Source organism: Chlorocebus sabaeus, chromosome 23 (genome assembly GCF_047675955.1).
Source record: "Chlorocebus sabaeus isolate Y175 chromosome 23, mChlSab1.0.hap1, whole genome shotgun sequence".
Lineage (NCBI taxonomy): Eukaryota > Metazoa > Chordata > Mammalia > Primates > Cercopithecidae > Chlorocebus > Chlorocebus sabaeus.
Genome location: NC_132926.1, coordinates 8,059 through 12,872, shown reverse-complemented (window position 1 = coordinate 12,872; position 4,814 = coordinate 8,059). Strand labels below are relative to the sequence as shown.

At 38.6% G+C, this 4,814-nt stretch overlaps 1 pseudogene; it reads left to right on the top strand.

Annotated features, from left to right (window-relative positions):
- Positions 1-1,321: 1,321 nt before the first annotated feature.
- On the top strand, positions 1,322-1,920 carry LOC140709997 (large ribosomal subunit protein uL23 pseudogene; annotated as a pseudogene).
- Positions 1,921-4,814: the final 2,894 nt, after the last annotated feature.

Here is a 4,814-nt window from a genome sequence, read left to right as displayed (position 1 = left end):
TAAAATTATAATCAATTTTCATCAGTTCATTCAGTGCCATGTAATCAATTCCAGTCTTGCTGGATCTTGGATTAGCAGTCTCATGACCCCATCAATTTCTCCACCAGGCTTCTGGAGATCTTCACTGAGTCAAGTGTATGGTCTTAAAGTTATTTAAGCAATATCATCAGAAGTCTTTAACCAGAGAACCTGTCATACTCTTTTCCATGAGTCTCAGAGGGAGTCCTGTATCGGAGATGAACATTCTGACCTGTAGCTGATCGCAGGAGCTTTCAGGAAAGCATCAGGGGGAAATAATATCTAAATGACAAAGAGTATGAAATGGCTGTGATTATACCACAGTTGACAAGGATATTTGATTTTTTCTGTGGCATACAACATTTATTTATTTATTTATTTATTTATTTATTTAGAAACAGAGTCTCGCTCTGTCACCCAGGCTTGAGTACAGTGGCGTGATCTCGGCTCACTGCAAGCTCCGCCTCCCAGGTTCACGCCATTTTCCTCCCTCAGCCTCCCGAGTAGCTGTGACTACAGGTGCCCACCACCACGCCCAGCTAATTTTTTTTGTATTTTTAGTAGAGATGGGGTTTCACTGTGTCAGCCAGGATGGTCTTGATCTCCTGACCTTGTGATCCACCCACCTCGGCCTCCCAAAGTGCTGGGATTACAGGCATGAGCCACTGCACCCAGCACATTTAAAATAATAATTGGAATTATGACTCATAACTCTATACTGGCACATAGCATGGATAAGGAGGACATTGACAAATTTCCAGGAATTTTATATAATTTCTGAAAACATAACATTTTACCCATACAAATATAACACAGGGAAGGTTAGATATCTCTTTTTATTTGTATCTTTTGTAAGGTTTTCCTTATAAAAAATACATCCTTCTTTACTTGTGAAACATGCCCTACTTTTCTTGCATGCTTTCCATAGAGTTGTTTCTAGTTATTCTATTGCTTCTAGTAGTTTTATTTACACATATTGATTATAATTGTAATACTTAGTAATCATTTATTTTCCAGATAAAACTAACAAGTAAACAGTTATAAACTGTCATATATTAGCATTCCATAGTAGGTTAGAAAATGTATGAGTATACCATCTCCCAACATCTACAGGGATGTGTTTCCTCATCGTACAATTTCTCATCGTGGTAGACAAAAACATGTTTATTAATGGTCTAAAATATCTTTAGTCTCTCTGTAAAAATAAGAAGCGAAAAGTATATAAACTTGAATTATTTATGTTCAGTAATTAATGTTTTAGTATTGTATCTTATTTATAAATGGTCTAGATATTTAAAGCAAATCTGTCACTTAGCTTAACTTTAAGGTTAAAAATTACCAAAAAGTATTTTGGAAACTACTATTAAGCAGATTTACAGTAAACAAATTATTTTTGAAATAATGTTTTTTGCTTTTCACAAGATGGCACCGAAAGTGAAGAAGGAAGTTCCTGCCCCTCCTAAAGCCAAAGCCAAAGCCAAAGCTTTAAAGGCCAAGAAGGCAGTGTTGAAAGGTGTCCACAGCAACACACAGAAAAGAAGATCCACATTTAACTCACCTTGAGGTGGCCCAAGACACTGCGACTCCGAAGACAGCCCAAATATCCTCAGCAGATCACCCCCAGGAGAAACAAGCTTGACCACTATGCTATCATCAAGTTTCCACTGACCAGAGTCGGCCTTGAAGAAGACAGAAGAAAACAACATGCTTGTGTTCATTGTGGATGTTAAAACCAACAAGCACCAGATCAAACAGGCTGTGAAGAAGCTCTGGGACATGGATGTGGCCACAGTCAACATCCTGATTCGACCTGATAAAGAGAAGAAGGCATACGTTCGACTGTCTCCTGATTATGATGTTGGATGCTCCTTTGGATGTTGCAACAAAATTGGAATCATCTAAACCGAGTTCAGCTGGCTAACTCTAAATATATGTGTATCTTTTCACCATAAAAAAGAAATAATGTTTTTCATAAGAATGACAACTTAATTAGGATCAAATTTATAAGCTTTAAGATTTTACATTTCTAGTAAGTATAATATTAGCTTATTTGAGTAGAACTCAAGCAGAATAGGAAATTATGTTGGTTTCATATTCAATAGTGGTAACTTTGAAGACATAGTTGTTTTATTACACCAAAAATATTATATTAACCTTATTTAACTAAGTTTTATCCAAATCGTGTTAACTTAAAAAACATTTGATCAGTTCCTATATTTCTAGGAGTTTGGTTAATATTTATTTATAAATGCTTATTTTTTTCCAAGCCAAGTTAGAATAGAGCACTTTTAAAGGATTTTATAAATGAATTTTGCAACGCTATCCTGAGTTAAGAAAATATCACATATACATAACACACATTAATAGACATACAAACACAAATAGAGATTTCATAGCTTTCATCCTGAAATTTCAGCCACGAATCAGGCATAAATATTCTGATGGTTAACTTTAGACATCTACTTGATTGGATTAAGAGACACACATAGCTGGTAAAACACAATTTCTGGGCATATGGGTGAGGGTGTTTCTGGAAGACACTGAGATAACCCTGACCCAATGTAGATGGACACAGATGTGGTTTAGCTGTGTCCCCACTCAGATCTCATCTTGAATTGTAGTTCCTATAATTCCTACATGTCGTGGGAGGGACCCAGTGGGAGGTGATTGAATCATGGTGGTGGTTACTGCCATGCTGTTCTCATGATAGTGAGTGAGTTCTCATGATCTGATGTTTTTATAGGGAGCTTTTCCCATTTGGCTCAGCACTTCTCGTTGTTGCTACCATGTGAAGAAGGATGTCTTTGCTTCCCCTTCCACCATGATTGTGAGGCCCCTCCAGCCATGTGGAACTGTCAGCCCATTAAACCTCTTTGTTCTTTATAAATTGCTCAGACTCAGGTATTTCTTCATAGCAGTGTATAAATGGATGAATACAGGCACCATCCAATTGGTTGAGAACCCAGATAGAACAAAAAGGAAGAGGAAAGGGGAATTTTCTCCTTCTGAAATGGAAACATCCTTCTTCTCCTGCCCTTGACATCAGAACTTCAGGGTCTCAGGCCTTTGGCCTCAGAATGAGAGTTACACCATTGGCTTCCCTCGTTCTGAGTCCTTTGGGCCTGGACTGAGCCATGCTACGCTTTCCTGGTTCTCCAACTTGGTGCTTTCCTGGTTCTCCAACTTGGAGACAGGCTATCTTGAAACTTGTCAGCCTCCATAATTATGTGAACCAATTCCCCTAATGAGTCTTCTCTCATCTATCTATCTACATATATCACATTGATTCTGCCTTTCTTGCAAATTCAGGAGAACCCTGACTAATGTGATTACAGTAATACAAAATTCACTAGTTTATACAGAAGACTTGGATTTTGTCTTTGCCCCATTTTTTATTTGTATTATAACTGTGTTTCTGGAAAATGGAACAAGTTTTTACCTTCTTCATATGAGGGCTAAAGCTTTTTTCTCGCTAATACTTTTGGAGATTTGTAAGATTTTCTTTTGTTTTGACATACAATCTTACGGAGGCTGAGAAATATTTTTTTTTCTGTTTTATTTTTCAGCCCCAGGTGTTTGCTTTTGCAGATTCTTGAGCATGTTGAGAGCCTCCAAGGCATGGAGCAGGGTGCCTAAAATTTCAGTGATTATAGGGAGTTGAGAGACTCAAACGGGAAGGGAAAGGTCTAAAAGGAGGCAGTTTGGAAGATAAAAATTTTCTCAAAGGAGCCATTAAAGTTCTAAATAATTCTTATTGCTAGTAAAGTCATGCAAACAGGAAAGGAAGTAGACAGAATTAGTACCATATTGGTGGAACACATAGTCAGCAGAGGTTTGAGAAGGGAGAATTTAGTCAACTGAGAAGTTCCCATGAAAGGAGCAAGATCAAGATCACAGAGACACCATGAGACAAAAAGCCAGGAATAACGTCCAACCCAAGAGGAGAACACAGAGGCCTCAAAACCAAAGCTAGGATAAGAAACTTGTAGCCCAAGAGTTACCTTCCAGACAAAGAAGCCTGAGATTCCAACCCAGCTTCAGAGTACTCACTCAAAATGTTACTGAAATTGTAGGCTTTTCAATGACTTAGCCATGCATGCAAAAGGCATTCCCTAAGGTGGTACAGAAGATGGAGCCCCCATATCCAAAGATAGCCAAGGAGAAAGAAAGACCTATGTTGGCAGAGCCAGTGGGCAAAGGCAACAGAAACGGAGACAAGAATCCTAATGGGATGAGATCCTTTCAGATTTAGGCTTATACAAACTCCTGAGAATTGGCAGGTTTACAGCCATAAATGGGGTATCAACTTTTCTACTCATTGGATTACAAGTTCTTCAGCATCCAAAATGATTAACAAAATGACAATTTCTAGGGCTTTTGTGGGAGAGTATGGAAGGTCTTTTTGAACCTTTTAATGCTGTCAACAGAAGACTGATGGCATTCATAAATTTGGAAAAGAGACATTTCTTTATTTTTATGATTTTTTTTTTTTCGAGATGGAGTTTCACTCTTGTTGCCCAGGCTGGAGTGCAATGGTGTGATCTCAGCTCACTGCAACCTCCACCTTCTGGGTTCAAGCGATTCTCCTGCCTCAGCCTCCCAATTAGCTGGGATAACAAATGCCCACCACCAAGCCTGGCTAATTTTTTGTATTTTTAGTAGAGACAGGGTTTCATGATGTTGGCCAGGCTGGTCTCAAACCCCTGACCTCAGGTGATCCACCTACCTTGGCCTCCCAAAGTGCTGGGATTACAAGTATGAGCCGCCACACCCAGTGAGAGATTTATTTCCTACAA